This window comes from Macaca nemestrina, chromosome 1 (assembly GCF_043159975.1).
Source record: "Macaca nemestrina isolate mMacNem1 chromosome 1, mMacNem.hap1, whole genome shotgun sequence".
Taxonomy (NCBI): Eukaryota; Metazoa; Chordata; class Mammalia; order Primates; family Cercopithecidae; genus Macaca; species Macaca nemestrina.
In genome coordinates, this window is record NC_092125.1 from 85,935,179 (window position 1) to 85,948,631 (window position 13,453).

Here is a 13,453-nt window from a genome sequence, read left to right on the forward strand (position 1 = left end):
ACACTCTCTACCCACCAAGGGCTTTGTGTGGCAGGTGTGAGAATCACAATTTTCTGTGAAGCTTTCAGGCTGGTATGTACCCACAATCTTACCTGTGAGCCTAAACCTAGGTATGAGAGTCAAAAATCTCTTCTATTGTCTGGTTTCAGGCATGAGAGCCATCATTGCATCTGTGAGTTCAGTCCAGACAGATGTCATTATCCCACTTGTGGCTGGATCTAAATTTAAGAGTCATAATTCCAACTGCTGACTATGTCTGGGTGTAAGATTCTGGACCTACTTAGTAGGCTGTGTACATGTGCGAAGGTGATAATCTTGAATGTTGGCAAGAAGCGCATACTAGAGTCACAATCTCTCTTGTGTGCTGGGCCCTGTTATGACACTGTCCATACCACCCATGGGCTTTATATGGTATGCATGAGAGTTGCAATGTTTTATCTGACCTTCATACATGTATGAGGGCCGTGATATTTCCTGTTGCCCTAAGTCTAGCTATTGGCATTCAAATCACTTCTATTGGCAGGGTCGATTTATAAAAGTCATCATTGTGCCTGTGAACTGAATCCAGAAATGAGTCACCATACCTGGCTGGGCTCAAGCAGGGGAGTAAAATCATCTATATGCTGGGCCGAAGTATATGTCACAATCTAACCTGAGGACTGGACCAAGGCAGGAGAGTCAAATAAGCTAGATACTTGATCGGTCAAATGTCACAACATCACTTGTTGGCTGGGCCACAGTAAAACAAATTACTCAAGTACTGAGAAAGAGACCATGTCACAATCACACTTGAGGCAAACCATGGAAACTAGAGTCACAATCACACATTACTGAGATCTAGGTATTAGTGTCAACACCACCTGTGAGTTTGCTTCAAGTTCAGCATTCACAATCTCGACAGTGGGCTGGATTCACAGATGAGAGCCTCATGCCAATCTGCGGACTGTTTCTTGGTAGGGGAGTAGCAGCCTCACAGGCGTGCTGAATCCAGGTCTGCAAATCCAGGTCTGAAAGTCATCATCTTATCTGTGTACCAGATCCACATATAAGTGTCATGCTACCATCTATATACTGCATCTAAGTGTGAAATTCAAAATTTCAGCAGTAGGTGTGTCCATGTGTGAGAGTGACAATTCTCACTATTGACTCAATGTTCATATTAGAGGCATAATCTCACCTTTGTGCTGGACCCTGTTATGACACTCTCTGCGCCACTTGAGGTCTTTATATGATAGAGGTGGGGCTCAAAATACTCTCTGAGATGTTTTTAAATTTTATTTTATTTTAAGTTATGGGATACATATGTAGGATGTCCAGGTTTGTTACATAGGCAAGCATGTGCCATTGTGGTTTGCTGCACCTATCAACCCAGCACCTAGGTATTAAGCCCTGCAAGCAGTAGCTATTTATCTTAATGTTCTCCCTTCCCGCTCCCCGCAACAGGCCTCTGTGTGTTGTTCCCTTCCCTGTGTCCAGATGTTTTTATTGTTCAGCTCCCACTTATAAGTGTACTCTCTGAGATTTGTATGCTAATATGGACCCATGATTTTTCTGGTTTTCTAAGCCCAGGTATGAGAGTTAAAATATCTCCTATTGTCTGGGTCCAGGTATGAGAGTTATCATCCTGCCTATAAATTTGGCCAATAAAGGAGTTATTATCCCAACTGTGACCAGAGCTTCATGTGCACGTCACAATTTCAACTGTCAATTGCATCCTCATGTGAGATTCAGGACCTCACAAGTGGGCGATGTTCATGTTTGAGGGTGACAATCCTAACTTTTGGCTGAATGTGCATATGAGAATTATAATTTTACCTGTGTGCTGGGTCCTGTTATGACACTTTGTACCACCCGTTGGCTTTACATGGTAGGTGTGAGAGTCACAATCCTCTCTAAACCCTTCATACTGGTAAAGATGCATGATTATATATGTTGCTTGTAAACCCAGGTATGAAAGTCAAAATCTCTCCTATTGCCTGGGTCCAGGTATAAGATTCATTATTATTCATTATTATCATCACCTGTAAGCTGAGTGCAGAAACGCATCACCATCCCACTTGTGGCCAGCTTCACGCATGATAGTTACAAATTCAACTGATGACTGCATCCAGGTGTGTGGGTTTCAGGATCTCACCAGTCTGCTGTGTTCATGTGTAGAGGTGACAATTTTAATTGTTGTCTGGGTGTGCATATGAGAGTCACAATCTCACCCGTGTTCCAAGCCCTAGTATGACACTGTCTGTACCACTTGAGGGCTTTACATGGTATACGTGACAGTCAAAATCCTCTCTGTGACATTTATACATGTATGAGACCCCTAATCTTAGCTGTTGTTAAGCTAAGCTACAAGAGTCAATCTTAGCTGTTGTGGCCTAGCTACAACAGTCAAAATCTCTCCCATTGGCTTTATGCAGGTATGCGAGTATTTATTGTACCTGTGAGCTGGGTCCAGAAATGAGTCACCATACCACCTATGGAGAGTGCCCAGTTAGGAGAGCTAAATCACCTAGGTGCTGGGCCCAAATGTATGTCCTGTACAAATGTATGTGATTCCACCTGTAGACTGGACCCAGGAGAAAAATCACCTAGGTGCTGGACATACACGTATTTCATCATTTTCTATGTTGCCTGGGCCAAAGCAGCAGTGTCACATTACCTATGTGCCAGACCCAGAAATACTTCATAATTATTTCATTGGGCACAGTTCAGGAAGGAGAAAAAAAATACTAAAATGTTAGGCGTAGACATATTCTATAACATCTCCTGTGGGCTAGGCCCAGGCAAGACAGTCAAGTCACATAGGTGATGAACTTAGCTATACATGACTATTTTTTCTATGGGCAATGCTCAGGTAGGAGAATCACATCATTTTGTTGCTGGGCCCAGTATATTTTACAATTACTTCTATGTGCTGGGCCAAGGCAGGAGTGCCAAACTACCTAAGTGTTGGGTCCGGCTACATGTCACAATCTCCCCTGTGGGCATGGTTCAGGCAGAAGTGTCACATCACCTAGATGGTGGACATAGGTATATGTCACAATCTCGCTGGGCTGAGACCAGAAAAATAATCAAATTAATTTGGTGAAGAGCCAAGGTATATGTTACAATTCTGTCAGTCATCTGGGCACTGGCAGCAGAGCCAAAGAGCCAAGATACTTGCCTCTTTTATACATCACAATCCCACTTGTGGCCTGGGCCCACATAGAAAAGTCAAATCACCTAGGTGCTAGGCAAAGGTATGTATCTGAATCCCACCTGTGATAAGGTTCAAGTATGAGTGTTAAAATGCCACATGTCCCAGGTCCAGGTCTGAAAGTCAACATCACCAAGATTTTGTTCCAAGAACAGAAGTCACAGTCTCAATGATGGACTAGATCCATGCATGAGAGCCCCAATATCACCTGTAAACTTTGTCCTTGTAGGAGAGTCCCAGCATCACGTGTGTGCTGAATACAGGTTTGAGGGTCACCATGCTACCTGTGGGCCAGATCCATGTATGAGAGCCACAATTCCAACTTCTGACTGCATTCGGGTATGATATTTAGGACCTCACTAGTGAGCTGTGTCCCTGTATGAGGGTGACACTCCTAACTATTGGTTAATTGTGCATATGAGAACCACAATCTTACCTATGTGTTAGGCTGTGTTATAACACTCTCTGTACCACCTGATGGCTTTACACAGTATATGTGAGAATCACAATTCTCTCTGTGACATTCATACAGATTTGAACCTCATGTTTTACATGTTGACCAAAGCCTAGCTATGAGAGTCACAATATTTTCTGCTGGCTAGGTCCAGGTAGGAGAGTCATTATTTTGTTAGCTGAGTCCAGAAATGATTCACTGTACCTTCTGTGGGCTGTCCCCAGGAAGGAGAATCAAATCAGCTAGGTGTTTGGCTCTGTCATATATCAATTTGACACCTAATCCCTGGCCAAGAGTATGTGTTACAATCCCACTTCCAGGAAAGTCCAGGAATGAGAGTCACAATTTCATACATGTCTTGGATCCAGATATGAGTGTCAACACCAGCTGTGAGTTTGGTCCAAGTATGGGAGTCACAATCTCAAGAGTGGACTGCATTCATGAATAAGAGCTTTAATCCCACCTGTAGTCTGTGTCTTGCTATGAGTTACAACCTCACATTTTATGCTAAGCTCTGTTATAACACTCTCTCTACCACCTTAGCGCTTTATATGGTAGGTGTGAGGGTAACAATACTCTCTAAAACCTTTGTGATTGAATGTACATGATTATATAATTTTCCATATGCTCAAGTATGCACGTAAAAATTTCTTTTATTAGCTGGGTCCAGGTATGAGAGTCATCATCATGCCTGTGAGCTGGGTCCAGAAATAAGGCACCATTCTACCTGTGGCCAGATCCAGGTATGATAATCACAAGTTCAATGGTCAACTGCATCATGGTGTGAAATTTAGGACCTTACCAATTGGCTATGTCTGTGGTTAGGTAACAATCCTTACTGTTGGCTGACTGTGAATACAGGAGTCAAATCTTAACTGTTTGCTGAGTCTTGTGCCACTCTCTGTACCACCTGAGGGCTTTATATAGTAGATGTGAGAGTCACAATCCTCTCTGAGGACTTCATGGTGGACAAACAATTTTGCCTGTTATTCTAAGCCAAGGTCAAAATATTTTCTATTGGCTGCATTCAGGAATGAAAATTATTATTAACCCTGTGAGCTGGTTCCAGAAGTAATTTGCCATTCCACCTGTGGCTGGAACCACATATGAGAGTCACACTGTTGAATGCATCCAGGTGAGAGATTCAGGACCTCACAAGTTGTCTGTGTCTGTATTAGTCCATTTTCACACTGCTATAAAGATATTACCTGAGACTAGGTAGTAGTACTCAAAAAGGTGCTTAATTGACTCACAGCTCTGCGTTGCTGGGGAGGCCTCAGGAAACTTGCAATCATGGAAGAAGGTGAAAGTGAAGCAAGCACCTCTGTCATGGGAGAAAACATTTAAATGGACCATTTTCAAGGTATGATAAATCTAAGTACTGGCAGCCAGTCTGCCAACATAACAAACCACACTGCTCATGCACCTAGAAGGTCAAAATTGGTGAACAAAATGTCGAGGAAGGGTCAGCCCATAGAAGGGAAGAAAGTTTCACTATTGGAAAACTGAAACTTAAGTAGGGAAGAGGACCAAGATATAATCTTATAAGGCGGATAATTAAACTTAGGCGACGTCCGGGAAGATTGTAACCGCATAGTACTCGACCAGTGAGGAACTGGGGGACTTGCATGTTAGGAGATAAATTACCTGTTATGACTGCCCTGGGTGTGCCTGCCTACCAGACCCCCTATCTTGCAAGACCATTATTAAAAGTCTCACTTTCACTGTTTTTCATGCCTGTAAGTCCATTCTTTTGAGTTTGAATGGGTGAACATTTTTCTCACAAACCTGGGGGCTCATCTGCGATCTCTGCTTGCTTGGAGTGGGACTCTGGCTGAGAGGGGAGATGTATCCCACCCAATTTAGGTGGCCTGCTCTTTCCAGGCTTTCCAGCTTTATGCAGAAAACAGACAATCCCAAGATTGTTATTCAGGAGGCAGCAGAGGTGACAAAGAGAGAAAAGCAGGCACCAGGCAACCAGGCAAACTCATGCACTGGGCAACCAGGCAAACTCATGCACCAGCCAAGGTAGGAAAATTGGACTATTAACTACTGCCTTGGTGGTGGTGCATTTTTGGAGGTTGAGTGTGTGTGACTAAGCTGAATGTTAGATATAAAGCAAGTACGGAGTCCCAATCTGCAGTTCCGTTCTCCTAAGAGGGAAATGGCTAGAGACAGATGAAGTGATTCATCTGTCTTGGGGTGTGCAAGAAACCTCCAATAAGTGGAGGTTGAGTACACATGAGTATGAAAGAAGCCTCCGGTAAGTGCAGTTGAGTACACAGGAAAAACTCAGACACAGAGAATGGCCAAAAATGGGAGACAGAAATTCTAGCACTGGGGGTACAAAGGAAAGACATTTGTAAGCCTTCAGTCTTCTGGTCTAAGTTTGGCTCAGATGAGGATTGAGTGTGCCAAGCTATAATTCTCTACGTGACTAATAAAACCCCATCCTCACAAGAAGAGAAAGGTTACATTCTCTGCTAGATCAAGGAATTAGCCCGCATGTTCCACCTCAAAGAAGAAAAAGAGCTTAGTAAAGAGCCTCACCCAATGAAAAGCCATGGGACCCCCTATCATGCTTGCCCCTCCATATGTCTCACAAAGAAAGGGACAGGAAGATCAAGGGGCAGCAGGAGGGTTAGAGGAAGACAGACCCGGAGACCATGGGGGAGCCAAACCAACTTCTCCTTTGAATCCTTATCCATATTTAAGGCACGAATTAGAACAGTGTAAGAAGGATATTGAGAACTTCCACACAGCAGGCATCCAGCATGTTCCCTCTTGGGGAAGTGCCCATGAGACAGGGAGACATTGGCTTTGTAGATGTTCCTCTTACAAGTACTAAAGTTAGGAATATTAAGAAGGAAATGAAACCACTCCTAGAAGATCCCCTCGGTTTAGCAGACCAGCTGGACCAATTCCTAGGACCCAGCTTTTAAACCTAGGCTAAAATAAAGTCTATTATAAATATCCCGTTCACAGGAGAAGAAAGGGGAATGATTAGGTGAGCAGCCACGACCATCAGGGAAAGGCAACACCCTCCCAGAGAGGGAGTCTTGCTAGCCGAATATAAATTTCCAAATGTTGATCCCAAATGGATAATAATGATCCCAGGGACCAGGCCCAAATGCAGGACCTCAAGGAACTAACAATTAGTTCAGGCTGGGCGTGGTGGCTCACACCTGTAATCCCAGCACTTAGGGAGGCCGAGGCGGGTGGATCATGAGGTCAGGAGATCGAGACTGTCCTGACTAACACAGTGAAACCCCGTCTCTATTAAAAATACAAAAAAATTTAGCCAGGCGTGGTGGTGGATGCCTGTAGTCCCAGCTACTTGGGAGTCTGAAGCAGGAGAATGGTGTGAACCTGGGAGGCAGAGCTTACAGTGAGCAGAGATCTTGCCACTGCACTCCAGCCTGGGCAACAGAGCGAGACTCCATCTCAGAAAAAAAAAAAAAAAACCAGATCAAAGAGTCAACTCTTAGAACCCAAAATGTGTCAAACGCATTCAAGATTTAACAAGGAAAAAGAAAAAACTCTCTGCCTTCCCACAGAGGCTCAGAGATCAGATGAAAAAAAAAAAAAAACAACAACTCCGGATTAAATCCGGAGGACCCAGCAGGGCAAGGCCTTTTAAAGGTTAACTTTGTAACTAAAAGCTGACATTGCCGGTGAGAGAGTGCAGCTGCAGGCATGGAGGTGACATAAGCTGCAGAGCCCAAGCAGACAGCAAAGATAAAGGGGGACAGTGTGAGAGAGCTAATGTGTGTAAAGTCCTAATAAAAGAATGAATGTCTATATTACATAAAGGGAGTCACTGAGGACCCCAGGCTCTGTGTGATGCAATGCTTACTGAGGCAGCCTTGTTGTCTGGGGTGGTTGCAAGGGTTCTTGGTCTCATGGCCAGGGAGATCAGCGTCACAGATGCGCGTGCACATGGAATGGGTTTGGATCAGGAGTTTGGTGGGCAGGGGAACATCTCTCCATTGCAGCGGGGGAGTCCCAAGTGGGTTGCCAAGTTTTAGTAAAAATGTCAGGGTTTTTATAAACAGGCTAGTGAGGAGGAGGCTCATGAGGAGGGAATGTCTTGTCCTCCTAGGGCCCAGCGATTTAGTTGGGACCAGGTGTGCTATCTGTATAAAGCAAAATTTCTATCAGCCTTTACCCAATTCCTTGATTATGTAGGCAGGCTTTTAGTCTCTGTTGTTCTTATCTGGGAGGGAGAGTTTCTGTGTCAGTTCCCAGACATCTTGCAGCTGCAGGCATTCCCTGCTATAGTCTGCTTTGAGCTTCCCTATCTTTGTGTGCCTAACGGGAAAGGAATGTGCTTATTAAGACCCACTGTTTTTACTGGGGCCCATTGTATAAGTGTGAAGTTTGTTGATTACCCAGGAGACTTCATCCCCAACCCCACCCCCCACCCCCTTCTGTGCTTGAGCTGTTTATCTGTGATTTACAGCCTGAACTTTCAGGCTGCCATTTGTTAGAAGAGAAGTGATTTCTTTGAACTGCATGAGGTTAGAAAGGAAGCAATTTCTAAGCTGCTTTTCTGTTAGAAGGAAAGTTTCCTGCCAGGGTCTCACTTTATCCTGTCTACCTAAATAATTTTTTTCTGCCTCCTATAACATTAGGAATTATGGGAATATAGGGATTTATACTCTTGCTAAACAAGTATGGGGAAGTTGTGTAACTTGTCAAAGAATAAACAAAAAGGTAATTAAAAAACGGGCCACAGGAGGAAGACCTCCAGACTAAGGCCATTTCAAAGCATTCAAGTAGATTTCACAGAAATGCTCAAAGTAGGAAGACTAAAGTATTTACTGGTAATATACAATCTGGTAATTTCCAGCTCGGTGGAAACCTTTCCCCTTCCAACAGCCACTGCTGGGAATGTGATCAAAATAATACCAAAACAGATTGTACCTAGATTTGGCCTGGTGGAAAATATTGATTCAGACAATGGGAGTCACTTTATTTCAAGGGTGTTAAGGGGATTTATGGAAGGTTTACAAATTAAATGGGATTATCACACCCCTTGGCATCCCCATTCATCTGGAAAGGTAAAAAGAATAAGTCAAACTCTCAAACAGCCTATCACCAAACTAATCTTAAAAACTAAAGTACCTTGAACCATGTATCTCCCAATAGCACTCCTTAGGATTAGGAAGCCCCAAGAAAAACCTTGGTATTGTCCCCCATGAGTTATTATATGGGCTCCAGTATTTGGGCAGAGCTACAGATCTCCCTACTATGGAAACCAAGAATCAATTCTGAAGAAATTATATACTGGCCATATCCTCCACCCTGACATTCCTTAGGTGAAAAGGACTTCTGACTCAAACTCTGCCTCTTGAGTTCACGGTTCACCACTTTCAGCCTGGTGACTTGGTGCTGATTAAAACTTGGAAAGAAGATAAGCTCCACCCAAGCTGGGAAGCTCCTGATCAAGGGCTCCTGACCACTAAGATGGCTGGATGTGCAAACAGCTGAACAAAGGTTGACTCACTATACTCAAGTCAAGGGACTGGTAAAAGGGACCCTAGAAGGCAAGGAAAAAGACCAGTGGAAAGTACATGGGTCACCTGAGGACCCCTTAAAGTTAACTCTAGGAAAAATCTAAAAGGAAAACATGGGCTGGCCCCATTTCTGGAAGTTAATATGGCTGGGATGGGCTACAAACAAGAGCAGAAGGTCAAAATGGAAACTGGCAGGGGACTCTTCCCTACCCAACCAGGTTGGTGAATAAGGTGCACCTCAGACTATAAGATTTGATACCTGCCAGGTTTTAACTTGTGGGAATTTAGAAAATCAGAGACAGTTCTCACAGGCAGATAAATATCTTTTCCCTGAACCAAATACATGTTACAGTAGGGCATCACCCTGCCCCAGCTGGGATGATGTGTTATGCCCAGATTGTTTGTTCCCCAAAGAAGACCACCAGAGTCCAGAGTCAAAGCCAAGCGGCAAGGATCTTTACTACAAGTTCGAACTTGGTCCCTCCTTTACACAGTATGCAAGAGGGCCCCGAACAATGCGAGCGTTTGCTTTTTATAGCCCGAAAGTTGTAGGGGAACAAAGAAATTCCTGCGCTTTCAGTAACCTTGAACGGCTGTCTCCTTATCGGAGACTTTCCAGGTGGTGTTTGTACTGAGCTCAGGGAGTTTGAGAGATATATGGTGGTGGGATGGGAGGATGGGATGTGTTTGTGCTAGGCTCAGGGAGTTTTGAGCCCGGGGCTGAGGAATGTGCCCAGCTCCTTTCATTCCCCCCTTCTTTTCAGGTATCTTTAGAGCCAATCTTGGGTCTTATAAGTCTGATTCTGTTTCAGCGTTTACAGGTTGGTATTGGGCTCTGAGGACCATGAGTTGTACGGTGTCAAATCTCTTCCTAATAAATTGTAAAATTCTGTTAACAACACAAGGTCCTACGGTAAGCAGAAATAGTAGACTTAGCAGGGGTCCAAGGAAGGGGGCTAACAGAGAAAACATAGAGGAATTCCACCATTGGTCTGCAGCTGAAGCAAACTGCCGTGTTTTTACTTCAGTGCTTAACTTGCGTAACTGTTGGACCCGGTCCTCTACAAGTCCTGATTCATTTATGTAGAAACAACAGTCTTCTTTTAGAAATATACATGTACCACCTTTTTCTGCAGTGAGTAGGTCTAGGGCCCTCCGGTTTTGCAAGGTTACCTGAGCTAGGGACGTAAGCTGCTGCTGAAGGGAGGCAAGGGACTCAGCCGACTCCTCCATAGTAACGGCAAATTGTTGGTATAACTTGTTACTTTCTATGAGGGTGTGACCTAGGGCTGCCCCCGCCAGTCCGGCCGCAATGAAGGATGCGGTGAGGGAGATTCCTGCAATGAGGGGGAGAAATATGGCTCGTGCAGGTCTTGGTCTAGGGTCTGGGTGAATAACAGCACTAGTCCAGTTACCGGTATACCCTAGGAACTCGCCAGCAGTTAGTAGAGTCAACCGGGGAACTAATGTGACAGGGAGACATAGTAGGTTATTAACAGAAGGACTAGGTAGGTTCTTAGATAAGGTTCCATTACACCAGAAGAATATGCCTGATGGAGCCCTTAAGGTAATATTAGGGGGCGTTGCAGTGATGCTGCAGAGGCTGGAATTGGTTCCTGAGAAACAGTAGGGAAACTTCTCCTGACTGGGGTTTAGGTATAGGGGCACGTTCAGGATAGGAGCATACGAGTGGTTTCGGAGGTTGTTAGCTTGGGCAAAGGTAGAGGGTCCCCATGGCAGAGGGACAGCTGTTAGCGGTGGACGCCCTAGAGTGGCGCACAGGAAGCAGCCAGACAGGCTATGAAGTCCTGTAAGGTTAGCAAGTTCTAGTCCTTCTTGTAATAACTTTAACCAGGAGAAAGGACGTAAGTCTTGTGTTAGTCTGTTTTCCTGTCGTTGGATATTCCCGTGGACCAGGGGCAGTACTTGCACTAGGCCTTGTCACAGATAGAGGTGACTGCTAGGCCATGTGGAGGAGGGGGAGTAGTATACAGCCCCATGTTGAGGTGTGGTCCAGCGGGAGTTCCGGGGGTCTCTAACTATCCATGTATATGGAAAGTCTTTATCCCGTCTACGATAGAAGGGCCATTTAGGGTCTAACTGTTTTCTCTCTCCCCAATAACGGGGCCTGTGGATGTTACAATAGTTATAAGGACAGCCAGCATTTTGGTGCCACCAATAGTGTTTACAATTGTATTTAGTCTGATCAAACTCAAAGCATATTATTGGTGTCATAGGTTTGGCTATTTGAAAACCGGTAAAATTTAGTAGAATTGGGCTGTTGCACCCTGAGGAAGGGCAATCAGCACTGGCCAATAATTTTCCGGGCTTATGAGGTTGCCCAGGGTGGGTTCGGTTTTTATAAAGCCAGAATCTCCAGACAAAGGGATTATGAGCTGGTTTTGTGATTTCTCCAGCGGCCACTAGGGCGACTAACATTAGGGTTAGACTACCTAACTGCATGTTTGCAGTGAGCTATGCTGTCGGCGCAGGGTGAGTTTTAAGGGGTTGTTCCTAGCTCTGTCCACAGTCCACGTGTCTGGTGCTTCAGCCGCCGCCGTGATTGGTCCCAGAAGATCAGAGGTTGGGTTCACTGGCTTGACGTGGGTGTAGGTGTAGTGGATCCACAATGCGATGCCTTTTACCTTTAGGGCGGTGGGTGTGGTTAGGAGTACCTGGAGTGGTCCTTTCCACCTGGGTTCTAGGGTCTCTTGTCGGTGTCGCTTGACCAGGACCCAGTCTCCCGGCTGGTACGGATGGGGTTTCGGCGGGGGACCGGTCTTATATAGTTCCTTTAGCTTGGGCCAGATTTCTTGATGAATTTTCTGCAAGGCTTGTAGGGAAAACAAGAGTTCAGAGACATTTTCTGTTTCGGACTTGAGCAGATTATCTTTTAGGCCGGGAACTAAGGGTGGGGGTCTGCCATACATAATTTTATAAGGAGTAAGGCCCAGTCTGTAAGGGGTGTTACGGGCCCGGAACAGAGCGTAGGGGAGAAGGACCACCTAATTAGCGCCAGTCTCCATAGTCAATTTAGTTAAGGTCTCTTTTAAGGTCCGATTCATTTTCTCTACCTGTCCTGAACTCTGGGGCCTGTAAGCGCAATGTAGTTTCTAATTTGCCCCAAGGATGGAAGCCAAATCCTGACTTACCTTAGTGACGAAGGCCGGCCCATTATCTGACCCTATCTGGACGGGGAAGCCATACCTGGGGAGGATATCTTCCAGGATTTTCTTTGCTACAACCTGAGCAGTCTCTTTCTTGGTGGGGAATGCTTCAGTCCACCCTGAAAAAGTGTCTACAAAGACAAGTAAGTACCGATACCCGTATTTTCCTGGCTTTATCTCAGTAAAATCTACTTCCCAGTAGATGCCGGGCCTGGTTCCCCTGAGCCTTGTTCCCATTGCAGCCTGGGATTGGGGGTAGGCGTTGTTAAGCTGGCAGACTTTGCAACTTGTCACGATGTTGCTGGCCATCTCGGCTGTATGTCTGAATTTGAGCTTAGAGCGTCTGATCAGGTCTATCATCCGCCGAGCACCCAGGTGGGTGGTTCGGTGGATGTGTTCTAACACTTGTTGTCCTAATTTTTCTGGTAGGATGGTTTGGTCATTAGTATCAGTCCACCACCCATTCTGGATCTGTTTCAGGGGAAGCTTGTCAATCCACTGGAGATCTTGTTCTGAATAATCAGGGAAATATGGCAAGTCCTGGGGGCCCGGGTCAGGGAGCTGGAGTGCAAGGAGTTGGCTGGGAGCCTTCGCCACCTTTCTTGCAGTTTGGTCCGCCAGAAAGTTGCCTTGAGCAGTTGGAGTAGTTAGTTTCTGATGCCCTGGGCAATGCACAATGGCTAACTTTTCTGGCCTCCATAGGGCTGTTAGCAGGGCTAGGATTTCTTGCTTGTTTTTTTATTTCTTTTCTTTCAGCCGTCAGTAACCCCCGCTCCCTGTAAATGGCCCCATGTATATGTGCTGTTGCAAAAGCATATCGGCTGTCTGTATATACCGTCAGCTTTTTCCCCGCCCCTAAGGTAAGAGCTTGGGTGAGCGCTATTAATTCGGCCTTCTGGGCCGATGTCCCCGGGGGCAGGGGTTCCGCCCAGATTACCTTAGTCTCTGAAGTCACTGCCGCTCCAGCGTACCTCTGGCCCTGATGCATGAAGCTGCTCCCATCAGTGAACCAGACGAGGTCGGCGTCAGGAAGTGGGCGATCCTGCAGGTCTTCTCGAACTCCGTGCACCTGAGCTAGTATCTTGGTGCAGTCATGGAGTGGGGCGTCCAGGTCCGGGTT

General features: G+C 45.5%; 1 protein-coding gene and 1 long non-coding RNA gene across 8 annotated transcripts in view; one reads left to right on the plus strand and one right to left on the minus strand.

Annotated features, from left to right (window-relative positions):
* Window positions 1–13,453, minus strand: part of LOC105478843 (zinc finger protein 717-like) — a 108,362-nt gene that overhangs the window by 39,669 nt on the left and 55,240 nt on the right. The window lies entirely within an intron of this gene.
* LOC105478837 (uncharacterized) overlaps window positions 866–13,453 on the plus strand; it is a 30,683-nt gene continuing 18,095 nt past the window's right edge. For 2 of the 4 annotated variants that reach the window (XR_011615093.1, XR_011615098.1), the window contains exons 1-4: window positions 866–1,005; window positions 3,423–3,532; window positions 4,308–4,390; window positions 4,903–5,010. This is a non-coding gene — a long non-coding RNA (uncharacterized lncRNA). Of the gene's footprint in view, window positions 1,006–3,422; window positions 3,533–4,307; window positions 4,391–4,902; window positions 5,011–8,968; window positions 9,086–13,453 lie in introns of those variants that run through there. The other 2 variants (XR_011615092.1, XR_011615094.1) reach the window with 2 other exon arrangements.